The sequence below is a fragment of the Passer domesticus genome, chromosome 3 (genome assembly GCF_036417665.1).
Source record: "Passer domesticus isolate bPasDom1 chromosome 3, bPasDom1.hap1, whole genome shotgun sequence".
Lineage (NCBI taxonomy): Eukaryota > Metazoa > Chordata > Aves > Passeriformes > Passeridae > Passer > Passer domesticus.
In genome coordinates, this window is record NC_087476.1 from 43,513,017 (window position 1) to 43,529,943 (window position 16,927).

Genomic DNA, 16,927 nt, shown 5'->3' on the forward strand with positions numbered 1-16,927 from the left:
TCAGTTCTATAAAAGCAGAATACAGGTTTAAAGAAGCCCTAGACATACATTACCGTGACACTATAAAGCACGGTGTGTATGAGGCATGCTACACTGTCATTGTTACTGAGCTGGAGAGACCTGCAATGCAGTAAATGTTTGATAGGAAATGAAAGGCTAGGAAGGTTTACATTTCCTTTACATGTACCCAAAGCATTTCATATTTCAATGTACTTATATAAACATGCCCTTGTTTCAGGCTTTTAGCAGGAAAAAAACAAGCGCAGTTTACTACTAAATGACTGCTATCTGCAAGTGGCAATTCCAGCTAGCAGCCTGTAATTTGTCAGGGACAGATAACAGAATGCTGTTATCCTGCACCTGGTTAATCCCAGCCCAGTTTATCTTGTGTGCGTGTCTGCACAGCCCAGCAACGTGAGCAGTAACAAATCTCACGGCATATGCACACATCCTTGTTCATCACACTATATTGTCTTTTTTTATAAGCTACATGTAAAATGTTCTTCCAAGGTTTGCTAACTATAGAATGTACTTTTCAAGTCCAGGACAACTGGAACTGGATGAGAACTTCCACTCTCATTCAGCTGTTTTGAGAGAGGTAATGAGAGAGGAAGAGAGGTTTTTCTGAACAAGCGAGTTTTCACGTTGGAAATAGCCTATGTTCTAATGTGCCATGGCAGAACATTAAAGTGTGCTGTGCAGGCCTTTTAAAGAGAGAATATTACCATTTGTGGTTGGTCACCATCCATAGCCCACTATTTGAAGGAAAATATTATCCACTAATGGCAGCACACAGGAAATTGCTCCCTTGATAGAAATGGTTTACAAGTAGGAAACAACTTTGGAATGGAGATTTGCTAATAGCTTTACCTTGTCTTCACAACATTTTTTATTCTTCTTTGCCTTTACTGCAAAGATGAATCCTTAATAGAATAGAGCCTCTATCAGAGAATATTAGTTATTCATGTAGCTTCTGTGAGCTGTGGAAATAAATTATTGCAAGCTGCAAAATGTTTCTCAAAGATCATAAAAAGCACCCCTTTTATGTTGCTCCATTAGGTACAATTATTTTATTTATTTCCAGCTTTATATTTCTCTGTTAGTATCCTGTTCACTTGTCCTGAGGACAAGATGTAATTTGTCTTATCAAAATCACCTAGCCCAGTCTGAGGTCAAGTTTAACTAGGAAAGCAACTGGTAATTATGCAGATCATCATTAGTAAATTTAAGTGAAGGCAAGTATTACACAGAATTGCACGGATCCAACATAAAACCTGGATGCTGCATCTTCCATTCCATCAGCTGACATTGTAAAATGCACAGGTTTCACTGAAGCCATTTTTCCAAGTAAGATTTAACCGTGTAACTCTCTTACTACAGAATGTGCAATAATGCCTTTTTTCCATATTGTCTCTCATCTGACAATCTCAAGTGACTTGTCAGGTATTAAGGTATCAAAAAAATTTGTTAACATGCTATCAAATGAGGGGTTTTTTTCTCTGATCTTCATGCATTTGGGTTTCTGTTCCCCATATGGCTGGAATCCAGACATGGGGGTTTTTACAGAAGTCTGTTCAATGGATTGTTCTCACAACTAGTTTTGAGCTGCCAAGAGACATAATGACCTTTGTGGTGTGTTGATATTTACAGAGTGAATCCCTTTATGATTGCCACCCCTGGTACTTTTCCTCAGGAGTTTGAAGGGGCTGGAGAAAATTGGCAGAAAAAAAAGTAGTTGGTTATGTCTCAAGCCTCTGATTTCTGTCTGTCAGAGAGCAAGCAGTCAGCTTAGGAAGCAGAGGTCAGGGGAGACACTGCTTACCATGAGAATCATGGTAGCTGATGTGGGAATCTGATCAAGCAGCAAGCTTTTTATATCTCTAGCTGCCCCAAGGAAAAGAGAAATATTGATATTCACCCTGTAAGAAGAACAATATGCTTAATTGACACTCAGCTCACTGTTATTTAGATCAGAATATTGAACAGTTTAGACAGATACCTGCTGTCCTCAGGAGACTGAGTTGCCAGCTTACATTCCAGCTGAGTACCCTCTTGACTATTCAGAGAAAAGTTTGCAGGTTCAAGCCTTACAAACACCAGACCACTACAGTCTTCATGCTTACATAAATTGGCATGTATTCTGTCATCTCTATTCAGATGTCAGCCAACAGCAGAAATTAAAAACAAGCTAACCAGCTCAATCATCCCTCCTGGTCAGGAGCACAAGTAGGCACAGCCCTCCCCTCACATTGCTAGCCCATATCTCCAGAAGGCAGCACTTTTAGTCAGCTCAGGGCTGAACTCAAATGGATCAGTTCTTGAGGGGGAAAAACAAGCTAATCACCCAGGAGTGACAGGAGGAGCAAGATCCTGAGCCCTTCCAATAAATTCTCTCCACCTAGTAAGAACGGGCTGTTAGCTGTCTGCATAAGTTATCCCTACAATCCATAAAAGAAGTAGATTCTACCTGTCCAGCCTTCCCTCCAGAAATATTATAGGAGTGGGACATAATTCAACTGCTGCAGATTAAAAGTGTAATTCTGATGCCTAAGTACTTTACAGGTGAATTAAGTCTCTGTTTGAATTTTGTCTATTAAGCATTTCACTGAAAGAGAATGAGAAAATTGTATAATTTATTATTTAATATTTTCAATAGACCTCGCTATCATACTCAGAAGCAAATAGATTTCTTGAGATGCATATGTAGATGGGAGTTATAAAAAGGCTATGTCAAAAGGTTTTATGGTGATGCAGATGCAATAAGACTGCTTCATAAACACATTTTCCATGCAGTAGCTCATTTAAAGACTGGAGGTTTCCTTGTTCATCATCACAAAAATGTACGAGACAAATTCAGCTTTTTTTAATGACTGTGGAGAATATGCCTCATTCAGGCTTCCAAATTTTGGTTTTACTCATTTCTTACCTCTCCTCACAGTATGACACTTGTCCATTTCCTAAGTAAAAGTTAATTTATTTCACATCCCTCATAAAACTTGAATCAAAATGACATATTTCTTTATGCTTTTCTTTGGAATATCATCATTGCAAGCTACCTGTCTGTTGCTATCTTATTGCAAAGGTTTCATACCTTCTTGGAGATATCTCAGGGGCAGCTCCTCACAGCCACAGCACTGACTCCTTCTCCTCTGCACAGCCAACAAACTCCATCTTACATCTGGAGCAGCCAACCTGCTCTTTCACAATACCCCTCTTAATTGGATCCAGCTGTGGCCCATTAAGGGCAGGCGTCTTCTTAATGCTTGATAATTAGCACAGCTGTAACTCCTTAGGGGCCAGATTACCTTCACCACTGTCTCCATTCTCCTACCTTTTGTCTAACCACAATTCCCCCTTTTCTTTTAATTACAAAATTACTTAGACTTCTATATCACAGTGAAAGCATATGTCTCTAAAGTCTAGTTCAGTTTTGCTTTTTCACAGTATAACTTGATTCATTTTCTAAATTCACAGAGTATTTATCATCAAAATCTTTAGATCTATGTCTAATTGCCTAATCAAAGATTAACTCACAAGAATGAGTTAAACTAATGTTGTGTTTACTATCTTTTGCAGGGTCCTTTGCAGAAGATAGTAAACCTAGTATAATCATCTTTTGTGTCATTGCTATTTAACTTTGGAATGCGCTTGTGCTAACCTTGATTCATTGCCCAAACTCACATTACATATCACCAGAAACCTTTATACTTATATCCCTAGAATATTGACAATATCAACAGCTGTACAGCTTTAGATGGTAACTCACAAAAATAAGTTAAAGGCTATATATTAAGACAGCAACATAACTTCATCGACAGCTATAGAACTTTGAACAACATTGATCCAGCATCTATCAAGTGTACTTATGCTTATAGAATATAAACTTTTAAACTCATGCTTAATCAAAGAGTCATAGTTGCAATTCACAAACAAAATGCACATGTTTCATCAGCAAACAAATACACCATAATAAATAATAGAGTTACTCTTTCCCCAGGCCCCACTGCTGCTTTAATAATTCTCTTCTTCCTTGTGCAGTTTTTGTTGTATTAGTTGATCACTCTCTTGTACTGCTCTGTTTTCCATTCTTTAAAAGTCTTCTAAAGTGATTTCCAGGTGGCAGCCAAATCTGCAGCTGCCTTGCCCCCTTTTTCACACTATATTTCACAGCTTTTTGGTTTTTTCTTTTTTTTTCTTTCTTTCCACGTATATCAAACAATCTGTTCAGTACTCAATATGTTATTTCTCATTGTGTCCCCAGCGGCTCACCTGTACTTCAGGTGTTGAAATCTGTCAGGTCCGGACCAGGCAGCTTCTCCTGTTGTTCTCAATGCTATGCTGGGCTCCATCTCCGGCTGCACCTCATCCTACAGCCCACTCCCAATCACATCAGGTTACTGTGGAGATGCCCACTGTACAATTTTAGACGGCTGCTCTTCCATGTTATCTGTGCAGCCCTGACTCTGCCTCTCAGAGCTCCATGTTGCTGTTGTTCCAGTGCTCGTGTTGCAGTGACTGAGCAAACCTTCCCCCATACTCCTCAGGGGCCATGCTATTGCTGAGGCACCAGCTGCTGCTGTGGCCATGCCATTTGCCACTTCTGTCACACAGCTTGTGTCCTGCTGCACACACTGCCATTCAGGGGGAACCCAGCACCATCCTGGGTCCTTGATCACATCGGGGTCACCAATTGTTGCCATCTTATTGCAAAGGTTTCATACCTTCTTGGAGATATCCCAGAGGCAGCTCCTCACAGCACTGACTCCTCCTCTGCACAGGCGACAAACTCCATCTCGAGCAGCCAACCTGCTCTTTTATAACATCCTTCCTAATTGGCTCCAGCTGTGGCCTATTAAGGGCAGGCTTGTTCTTAATGCTTGGTAATTAGCACAGCTGTAACTCCTTAGGGGCCAGATTACCTTCACCACTATCTCTATTCTCCTACATTTTATCTATCCACACCTGTCATGTCAGCTCTCATTATCTGTTAGCTAGATTGTTTAGTAGCATCACATTGGATTCCACCAGGAGATGTGCAATTTTGAAATGGTGTTTAAAAACATTAAAATCACAGGACCCAGCTACCATCACTACCCAAAACATGAGCAGCCTTTTCAAGCATCGGAATTCAGATATTAAACACCACCAGCCCAGAAACATTTCCACCTGCTTTTTGCAGTGGCTCAGGCATCTTTCTCTGCTCAAGATGTGATTACTGTCTCTCAGTCTCCCAAACCCTTTAAGGAGACAGAGCCATTAGAGGTGTCAGCTCAATACAATGTGCTACTAAAAAATCAAGCACATACTTGGCTTCACAAAGCCGTGCAACAATAATAGCTTTTTTTTTCTTTTTTCTTTTTTTTTTTTTTGTTATTTGACCCAAGCATACTTAACTACAAAACACTGTGATCTGTAACCCAAAATCCTCAGAAGGTCTCCTGTTTGAGGGACAAAAGGCAGAAGCTGATATCATCAAGCCTGAATTATTAGATTGCTTCAACAGTTTCTTTGTCACCAGGCACGTAACTTTACACATCAGAATGCTGCTAGCAGGATTGTTGGAAGCCAGCTTGCTCTATGTCTAGATGCTACTGCAATGACATAGCAGCTGTTTGAGAGAGAAAGGAAACCAGCAATCCTAACCTCGAGAGCCCAGTTCTGCACAGGGGCACTAGAGGACTGGGAAGCAGCAGGGAAAGAGAGAAAAAATTCCAGAGACTGAAGTTCAATCAAGGGACGCTGTAGGACACCAGCAGTTAGCAACAGAAGCAATCATCAGATGGGATGGGGAAAATGCACAGATAATTGATTGGAACAACATTTGGGCCCATATAACCCTCCAGTTCTCAACTAATACTTATAGGAGATGTCAAAGGAGCAATTGAGCTACCAATAATGATTATATCACTTTTCATCCCGTAAGATCTTTGGATGCTTTTCAGGCTGCAGGATTGCTCATTCACTGACGAATTACAGCCGGCTACAACAGCCATTTTGCAGCACTATAAAATAGCTATTATAAAGGAAATGAAGAATAAACTTCTTCTATTGATCCAGCAATAGGAATCTTCAATAGACAGAATGTAATTACCTGAGGTAGAGGAAGGTTACAAAATGGCAGGAACCACGAGTATTAAAAAAGCACAAACAAAGTTAGCCTTGAAGCAGCCAAGAAATCTCCATGAGAAGTTACATAGGAGAGAGGACTCAACAACAAGTTTTAATATAGCATCAGGGAGAAAATGAAAAGGGAACATCAGCCCCACCCGATTATCCCACCTTCCTTCCCCCACAAATACAGCATCCTTTCCAGCCAAAACCATCGCTCCCTATGGTCTCGTCACAGGAGTAAACAGTGACTTCATATGCAAACATAATTAACTTGGTCTGAAAAAACAGAGTGAGAAAGGAAGATAAAGACAGAATCTTTCCGAAACAGTCTTCTTCACAATGCCTGTGGGGAATTAAGCTACTTACAGCCTTTTTGGGTGGCAGTCCTCCCTCCTTCTCTGGATTCAACAGGAGCCCTGGCTTTGCTTACAGAACAACAGTGCATCCCAGAAACAACCACACAATGCATCTCCTGCCACTGCGATTGCCATTTCACAGGGTATGTTTCATTCCAAGACAAAGGAACCAAAAGTCCTACAAACTCTCACTCTACAGCTTGAGGGTCCACAAAAAAAATAAGCATTGTATATTCAGGTATTTCCTGCTCAGATTCTGCAGCACAGCTTTGCTGTCTCTAATTAACAGCTGCTGCAGAGGGCAGTTACTTTCTTCTGCGACAAGGTTTTCATGTTTTCACCCTAAATATGGCTGCTTCAGAGCACTATGGAGAAGAGGAGCAGCAAATCTCACCCTCCACATAAACATCATGATTTTCTGAAATCATATGTTACTTGTGCAAAATTACTGTTTTCTGTGTCAAGGACTGCCTGATACATACAGCAAAAGTGAAGAGCAAGGGTGGATCTAAAATTTGCCTATAAAACTAATGAGCTCACAACTGTCTTCTTTGAGAGCAACTCCCTTCTCCTTAGCACTCAAACCCTCAGATCTTCCTGTCCTTTCTGATGTCTTCCCACCCTGTCATCAAACTACCCTTAGGGTTGTTTTTCCAGCAGTGTGTTGATTTTTTTTCATTAATTCAAAATTTGAAAACAAAGGACATGGGGCTTGAATGAGTTGATCGGTTTGGTTTCATTTACTTTTAAGATTATCCAAAACATCTTCAGCTTTGTAAAAGTAAGGCATGTACCCACTGACCCAACAAACATATATCTGCAGAAGAAACAAATACCAGCTGCTGGTAGTTGAGACCACACTTTGATTTGACCCCTAGACATCTGAAGGCACCTTATTCATTTGAATGACAAGATCTTGAGAAATGTCAAAAGAAATATGAAGTCATTACAAATTACAAAACCCAGGAAATGCATAAAAAAATACTCCTTGACAAGGTATAACTGTATACACATCACTCAGGGCTGGACAGGGGTATGAATAGGAACATGCATACCATCTTCCACTGATACAGAAGAGGGGGGCATGGTAGTCACTGGACTTCTTTACAGCTTCCAGCATTAATCTGACAAAATCTATCTGTATAGAAGAGTCCATTTTAAAAAGACTTGTTGAACTGCCTGCTGGCATTTTTCTACAGTTTTCAGCATGTCAGATCAGCAGAGTCAATCTAAAAAAAAAAAAAGCTTTCATCTTCTATTTGTCAGGAAACTGGCTGCATCTCAGGTACATTTAATCCATATTTGAAAGACTTTGTAATATTCTGCAAACATTCCAGTAAATGTTAATTGTCGTGCTGTGGCATGATGCATTTATGCAACCTGATGACTTCATTGATTTAAATGGCCTCTGGAAAAGATCCAGGCTTGCATCCTTGCCTAGTCTCATATTTGCCAAAACCCAATTTAAAAACCATTAAGTCCTGTGAGAAGGATATTATCATTAAGAAATTATTTTAATTCAATACCATTTAAGCCTAGAGTAATAGCTAATAACAGCAGTCAATGCTTAAAAGAATGTCTGTAGTGCTTTGAAGATAGACAGTGTTCCTTAGTATTTATACCAAAGAAGAGAGCTGATTTTGAGTAAACACTATCTCTTTCCAGGGAAGGGAGAAGGAATAAAGCAAGCTATTATGTGTCAGTCTGTAAATAAATAGCTTTTGTACTACTTGAAATGGCTCAGGCACTAATAAGATTGACATCTGAACCAGAAGATTTCGAGTGCTTTGGTGCTATTAGGTCCTTATCTATTTCTCTGAATGCTTTTGTGAAAATAGCCATCTTCATCAGACAAGTAAAGTGGCAAAAATCATGTCTTATCAAGGCAGCTTTTTCAGAGCTCGCCAAATTACAGAAAAGAATACACAATTAATTATGGATTTGTTTTAATTAACTTGGGTAAGCTACAAACTAGTCTTGGGGCTTTTTTCCTCATAATTATATTTGGAATTACTGTGCTTCAGTGACCAGAGGTGGATGAATCTCACAGGTGAACAGTTCTCCCATCCAACAGATAAAGCTGTTAATGTGTTGATTCATTTCCACCCTAGAGAGTGAAGTTTATTGGGAGCTCAGAAGGGTAGAAGAAAACCCTTCTGATGATATAGCCCTTAGTTATATCAACAGTGTGAGGCTGCAGCATCTAAACCAAAAGTTATTTTAGTATGCATAAACAAGGATTTAATTTACTAGTAGCAAATGGATTTTTCAAGAAAGCCTGAGACTGCTGCCTTAATAAAAAAAACAGGATCCTTGGTTCAGTGTTCTGCCTTCCACACTGAGAGCAAGATTGAGCATCAAGCCCAGAGTGTGCCCACCTGTATCCCTAAGGAGAAGGTGACCAGTTTTCATTTAGGATGAGGGGCAGAGTTGTTGGTACTAAAATCTCACAGAACAAAAGGGCGTAACCCATTAGCATCACCAAAAAAACCACTGAGCAGTTCTGCTGTGAACCCACTACTTTTGTGTAGTCTCTATTTGAGTGTCAAGTCTGTGATCAGCCTCAGTTTGACTCATGGTTGTCAAGTGATGTTCTAAAGTTGTCTGCCCTGATCTGAAGGGTCACCTTCTGGCTTTGCTATGTGGCAAGGACACGAGTGCAGAGCTGCCTGTGAGGGCCAGAGACATGTGAGGCTGAGACAGGGTCTGGATAACTCCTGACTGAGTGTGCCCACACACTGAGGGGCAGTGGAAATGCTCTGCTGCTCTTCATGCCCTGAGCTGTTCCCTAGCAGCAGCATTATATTAAAAAACCCAGACTGAAGCTAACACTGATTAGCATCAATTAGTTATCTTCTTGCAGCCTCAGCTGTGCCAGAAAAAGGGGAACCATCATATCTGCTGATCACCTTTCTCTCTCCCTGGAGACCACTGTCTCTACCAGTCTCTAGATGGAGAAACCTGTCCAAACACTCTTGTCATGTTCCAAGCCAAGCCGTGTGAATTAGCTCACATAACACCAGAGATGTTTTGTTCCTGAAGAAGCAAGAGCCAAAGCTTGCACACAGTTCCCCATAGCCTAAGAAGGGAAGCAACATCTTCTGTGAGCTCAGCTGGAAGATATGCATAGCCTATGCTATGTTCTTATGCCACAAACTTCTTATTTTCATTATCAGATCCTCCAGATCTCTACTACATGATGCCACAAAACAGTTTGTACAAACAGGTTACCCACCTCTAGATAATTTGGCCAGCTGCCCTCAAGTTTCACTGTTTCAGAAATGCAGTAAAAAAAAAAAAGTTCAGCTAAAGAGGAAAAATAGTAGCAGCAATGAGATGACATCTCTCTATCAGAGTCTTCCTGAATCCAGCAGGAATGTGCCAAGACAGAGGGACCTCAGGACTTAAACAAATGGCTGCTTGTCAGATGCTGTTATGAAGCTCTCAGTTTTGCTGAGAGGTGTCTCTTGGAAGAAGTGTTTTCTTCTTGAGAAGTAAATGAAGCAGGGAGATCCCCTTCAGAAACTGAGAGGGAAGGAGAGCCCTTATTTTGTGAACTACTGTGGGCTGCATGAATCTGCTGCAGATTCTGCTCTTCACCCCATGGCTGCCTGTGCTGAATGCTGTCTGAAGGCATGTTTGCTTTCAGGTGTGTGTTTGCTCAGGGTGACTTTCAGCAGATAAGTACTATGAAAAATCCTCTTACCTGTGCTAACAGCAAATGTCTTTCTGGATCATGATGTGAAATCAGGATGAGAAAAGTGACATTGAAATGGCACAGAAAATGATAGTTATGAATCAGTAGGAAGACAAACAGCAGTTCTGCAATTACATGTGGTACAGCAAAAGCTCTGTCAACAACTGACCTCTTCAAGTTGCCATGAATGATGTCTGATTGTACCATTCAGCACCAAGAGCAGTGAGGGGAGTCAGTTGTCAAGCACCATTTCTTTATTATAATTTTCCATAGATATAAATGCTCTTTGAAGACATTGGAGATTAATAAATAGTAATAATTGGTCTGTTCCGTCAGTCTGCAAAGGTTAACACAATCATGTCCTTGGTGAAACCTTGCCATGTGAAGCTAACATGAATGCAGCAGAAAGGAAGATGTCCAAAGGACTGTTCCAGATCCCATCTACAGCTGCATCCTCTGGGTGTCAAAACATGAGTAAAAGAGGAGGACTTGTCCCATAAAAGTTGAGCCTGTTTTAATATATTTCAGTTAGAGGTATGAAAGGAACTGAAATTGGCAGTGTATTTAAATAAAAGTTAGAAGAAAAAAAACAATAGAAAAGGCTCCAATCTTTCTTTTTATACCATCCTGCTGTGATGACCAATCACCTCAGAGGCCATTCCCACAACACTTTCATGAGCTGCAAAGTGAAGATAAACTACATGCCCAAGCTTCTTTAGGAAGTCTGCAGTAGAGCAAAAAAAAAAAGAAAAATTAAAAAAGAAAAACCAACATGATAATCCAAATCCCAAACTAGTCTCCCAAGAACTGGAGCACCTTTCCTCTGCCAACTATTTATCAGACCACTTCACGATTCATTGCCTTCCAAATGGCTTTTCACTGAGGAACAGTGAGTTGCAAAAGGCTTTGTAGATTGAACTAGAAAGGTCCTCAGAAGGTGAACCAGGAATGATTTCAGATACAGAAAGAAAAATGCTGTCTTGAAAGAGGTCAGAGAAACAGATGCCCATCACTTCACTGCTGTTGCAGAGCTCATATGCTGAACATTTAGCCTCAAACATGAATAGAGAAGCCCCCATTCCCACCTCTCTGCCCTTGCAGCCTATTATTTAGGTGCCATTTGGGAATTTTTCAGCTCTTTCATCTCTTACAACAGTTTCTCAGAGCTCTTCTACAGTCCCAGGGCAGACTCTTAAATAAAAATAGAACTGTGCCAGATACGGATGTGACTTTTGATTAATTATCAACATAACCTTTGGTGTAGACACCAACGGCTTCATGATGGTCTCATATACGAACATTAATTCTTTTTCTCCCTATCCAGTTAGACAACTAGTCTTACTGACCCTGTGTACAAAACCCCTATGACCAAGAGCCATTAAAAACAATTTTTATGTCAGCAAGGCAAGGGGAGAGGAGTGGCAAAGTCACAAGAAAGGGCATGGGATAACAGCTTCTCAGACTCTGGCGCTCCATGGCAGGATGGGGCAAAACATCCAGCCAGATCCAAGGGCACCCCAGCCACATTCAGCCAAACATCATCTAGCAATGGGATCTTGCTGCACATGGCTCAGGAGTCAAGGGCTGGCCACATGAGTATGTCTTGATGAGCAGCATGAAAATTGTGGGTTCCACTATCAAACGCATTCCTAGTGGTACTCACACGTCCTTGTGCCCTTGCTATTATCCTGGCACAATTAGAGCACTGCAACTTCCACACTCTAGCGAGATTTCATTTCACTTCTCTGACAAAATAAAAAAATGCAGAGTTAAACTTTCTCAAGTGAATTTTAACCAAAAAAAAACCCCAATCAAACAAACAAGAGAACTACTTGCACCTCAGTTATTCAGGACAATCATGCTCTTTCTGCCAGAAACTCTCAGTGGTCCCCTGCTTGGCAAAACATTGAACCCCATGCCACAGGTTCTGGGGGCTGCAGGGAGGAAGAAGGAAGATTTGAAACAAGTCTCATCGATAATATCTTACTGGGTAAAGTGCAAGAGGCTCTTAGACCCAGGATCTTTCAACAAGACTTTCAGTTTTCTTCTTCTGAAATCCTGCAAACTGAGTTTTCAGATTCATCGAATATTTTCCCCAGTCAGAACAGATAAAATGTGATTGAGGGATAAACAGAGACCTGGACACTTCACCTGAATATCTGTTTTCAAACAGCATATCCAGTGGTGTTCAGAAGGCCATGCCACATGAAGTGCTCCCCCACATTTTTCTTTAAACTCTCTACAGCCTACCAGCATTTTTCAAAATCTTGACAGTATGTCTGTAAAGAGATAGAAACTAAAAAAAAGGCAGTCAGTTTAGGGTCTTGAAGCCAGTTACTGCTGTGCTAGAGGAAGAATAACTGCAAGCAAGGGGGCTACCACCAGCAGAAGAAAAAGGAGGAATAACTACCCAGGTGCTTTTTTCATCCAGTATGCTCAGCTCAACTTGCCTTAGGGAGGGAGAGAGGGAGGAAGAAAGGAAATGCACCTGGCACAGTGCATGAGCAACTGTTCACTCATTCTGAAAAGAAACTGCAGAGAAAAAAGGTTTAAAGTTCTCCTAGTTTGGGGGAACTGTTACTGATCACTTTCACTGAGTTGATAAGGGTTTGGGGTCAGCTCTTTAAAAAAAGAGAATGAAGCCTAACATAACAAAGCATTTGGTTTCTAACTACTATCAGCAGAAAACTCACCTGGATTGTGGTTCAGTTTTTTAAGACTGCATAACTACCTTGAAACCACACCAGTTTAGAGAGGCACCAGGCATACCCTGAGTCTTTAGTGAAACTCTTTGAGAGGTGAAACAAGCAGAAACTGGGCTGCCAAAAAAGTGGGGGAGGGAGGGGGGTATCACTGTCACCCCCAGACAAGTCAGACTGAGAGAAAAACATATTAGAATCTGGGAAAATGGTGAGTGTAGAGAAGAGATGTATTGTGAATAAGCCTGGATATTATATACTGAAATGTTCTGTGGTGTCATAAAAGGTGTTTTCAAAAACTCAGCAATAAAAGTCATCAACATCTAAATAAAACACCTCTTGAAACAATCTATTAGAAGCTGGGGAAGTATTCATAGTTCATTTCCTTATAAGAATATCTATTTGGAATCTCTCATCCACTATTAAGTGGCACCATAGTTTGATGTTTACTTCTGGATCAGCATTTTTAAAAATAGTTTTAAGGCTTGTGAATTTACTTGCACCATAATCCAGAGATTTCCTTGTTTCAGTATCTCATGACTGGTTTTAGCATTTATTTTGACAAAAAACAAATACATTCATGTAAGGATATTAAATACACATGCACTCTCCCAAGGAATTTCAATCTTGTTTATCACAAATGTGTCTTTCATTTCAAATTTTTCTATTGCATGAAGTAACCAGATGAGCCTTTGCTTTGTTCATTTGCATCCAATCCTGTCTCACATTCCAGAAGCTTAAAAATCTACTGCCAGCTAGGTGCCCTGTGTTTAATGCTTGCCTGAAAGTTCCTACACATTTGGAGCTGTACAGATAATGCTCTTACTTTACACCATTAGCAATCAGTAATGTTGGGCAGCACTTTCTTTAGATCTCCACTCACCTGCTCCATCTGGATCTCCAAGCACTTCTGTGCTACAAGTACCTGCAATCATCATCTGCATCTTATTTGCATGGACAGTATGTCTTGATGAGCAGCATGAAAGCAGCATTGCCTCCTGTTGAGACCAGTAGGGGATGGAGTGCAGTGCCAAAGGGCAGCAAAATATTTCCCATTCAAAGCATTAAGGTGGAGTGTGTTAAACCAAAATGAAGAGAGGAAAAAAAACCAGGAAATGTACTGCACATTTTCTGTTCAGTTACACGGTGGGGTTTTTTCTTACATTTTGTTTTCAGACTATCAAAATTATGTTAAATTTGCAGTAAATTCTAGAAATGTAAAGGGGAGCCCAAGTGATGCCAAGCAGGCATTCATCTGCACATCTGCCCTGTGTAAAACTAGGGTCTAGGAAAAAGCTCTGTGGATAGGAAGGCATTTCAGTAAAAATGCAAAAGCCAGAAGTGCTCTGTTTCCAAATTAAACACCTCTGACTTCCTTCTGTTCAAAATGGACATATCTCATGTCATTATCCTAACTTGTGAGAAATGCAATTGTTGAAACAATCTTCCCAAGCTCCTTCTCACAGGGCAGGAGGGCTAGACTTTTCCTAGAGCACTTCCATATGCTATAAGACATTGCTATTATTAAACCTTCCATATGTCAGAACTACATAAGGAATTTATCAGCTCATGCATGTCCATCCAATAATGGTCTGCTGGCCTTCTGACAAAAACCTTCCAATAAGGTCTTGCTGTGGCAGTCCTGACAGCTAGGGTTGGCTTGTTTAACAGCATATAACATGAAAAATTACCTTTCTGAACCTTACAGAAGCACTGCAGTGTCCTGGCACAAGCTCAGTGAACTGTGACACTGCCTGAATTTCCTTGAATTGCTCTGGGGAAAAAAAGTATTTATTAAATATGAATTCAAAATGGAATTTAAATGAAAATCAAGCGGCTTTGGCAGGAAGCTGCTCCATGCTCTTTATCAGAAATCACTCATGATTAGCAGCCCACTAGGCACGTGCCAAAATCAGGGTCCCCAGCAAGAACTGGAGCATGTCACCTTCATTTTCAGTCCCTGAAATTTATTTCAACCTGTATTTTCCTCTTTATTCTAGAATTTGTTTTGCTCACTTGCTACAGAACAGTTTTCAAAACATGCTTTCCAACTTGCTGAGTTGTAGGGGGTCATTCCCAGAGGTCCATCTTCGCATTCATAGTGGCATAAATAATGGCCTTCCTCTACAGCATTATCTTTCTTGTTCCAGTACCTCTCAAAGTGACATTTTGTTTGGTGTTCCTGTGCCTGAGATGGATTAACAATACTCACAGGTGCTAAACCATGTTTATTAGAGAAACATTCTCTGGGTTATTGACTTATACTCCAACACGGTTCTCTCTTGGATTCCTTGCAAAGTTTAGAACTAAATACTTTGAAGGAGGTTTCACAGCAGAGCAGTGCAGTTTCTGACAAACTTTTCTTTCCTCTTGGAGGCAAGCACTTACATTAGCAAGTTACACTCATGTTTTGCTGCTCATAGATTGAATTACATTTATCATTCTGGAAGCAGCAACAGCATGGCTGCCCTTGCACATGTGAGACATGCAATTCATCGATTTCTGGAGCTGCAACCACAGCTTTACATTTATCATATGTCAGTTCTGGTTTACTTAGCATTCCCCTGTGTGGGACAATGTAGTTTAAAATGTTGCTATCAAAGAGGGGGGAAAAAGAAACATTTCACATACAATGGCAGCATTCATCAACTGTTCTTTACAGAGTGATGTAGCACTATTTATCAACTACCAGTTTCCAATTTCTCTAGCAATAACTTTTTTACTCTTATAGACAGCTCGGAGATCTAAGAACAAAATGACAAAAAGAATAGTTGAAATACGACTCACATAAACCTGCTACTTGGGCTGAGCAGCAGCCCCTTTTTTACAATAGGAAGATGAAGTTTTTGATCCCTGAACTTTTGCCTGAAGATATAGATCATCTTCATGGCCCCTAAAGAAATTAACTGGCCCCCAAAATTAAAAGCTTCACTTACAGTTTTTAATATCCCCATTTGAGTGAATGACTCCATATTAAGGCATCCTTTTTCAGAAGCCTCTGAATTCCTCAAGCACTGGGCTTCATGTAGGCAGCCCCTGCTCTAGGGGACCTCACAAAAAGGCCCTTGCACCTGCCATGAGGTTATCACATTAAATAAAAGTGAAATTGAGTGACAAAAATCTCGTCCCTGTCTCAACTGTTTAAGTTAGTATCTCAAAAGACGAGATACCTTTACCTAGTTCTAAAGCTCTTCCAGTTTTGGTGGGTTTTTTGCTGGTTTTTTGTTGGGTTGGGGTTGCCACCTTTTAAAATTTGTGGCTGCGAAGAGCATGAAGTCTCTGACAACTGATTGGGTGTTCAGGGACAGTGTCTGTGGTTCCTATTCTGTTGCCCAGGAAGTCAGGAGAAGGTGGTCTTCCCTTCATTTCTGGAGGTGTTGCAGGCCCCTTACAAATCCCAGATGGACAGTGGAAGACAGGCTGCAGAAATACACTTAGAATCATCTGCAAAATATTCTCCAAGCAAAATTTCAACAACTTGGAGTTTTCCACATCTCTCTAGGCTTTAAGGAGCAGAGTGTATTCCAGCAGGAGGAGAAACAACATGATGGTTTTCCCCTCTGCCAAACTGGGAGGCACTGCAGGAGTCTGCCCAGTACTATGAGAGAGGGAGCAATGCAGTCACCCCCTCACTCCTGCTCAAAGACCTTCTCTTAGTCCTTTGCACTGGAAGAGACCTCTCTTGCCAGAGGAATAGCTTGTCTTGGGGTAGGAGGGACATGAAGGGAAGAGGGTGGTGACTGTCACCACACTGGAATATATTTTCAAATGGTTGAGGGGAAAGGCAGAATCCATCCTGTCCAGATGATGCAGCAATATGCCAGCACGACTGCAAGAACCAGCAGACTTCAGCCTCTCTTTGAAAACATATTCTCTAAGGTAAATGAAAAGAGAATGGCTTAAACAAAATGATGCCTTCTTGTGACACTTAACCTTGAAGATTTTCTTTCCTATCAGAGCTGCTTTCATGCAGCTTACAATATGAATAGCAAAATCACAGACTCTTTAATCACAAGGCAAGTCCTATTTTTTTCTTGTTTTCTCTGCTGAAAATTGCTTTTCTG

The 16,927-nt window shown here is 40.7% G+C and overlaps 1 long non-coding RNA gene across 1 annotated transcript in view; it reads right to left on the reverse strand.

Moving 5' to 3' along the window:
• The window catches only part of LOC135298047 (uncharacterized), a 53,347-nt gene extending 37,204 nt beyond the window's left edge, over window positions 1-16,143 (reverse strand). The window contains exons 1-2 of the long non-coding RNA XR_010360014.1: window positions 16,040-16,143; window positions 15,651-15,934 (exon numbers count right to left, since the gene is read on the reverse strand). This is a non-coding gene — a long non-coding RNA (uncharacterized LOC135298047). The remainder of the gene's footprint in view (window positions 1-15,650; window positions 15,935-16,039) is intronic.
• Between the last annotated feature and the right edge of the window lie 784 nt (window positions 16,144-16,927).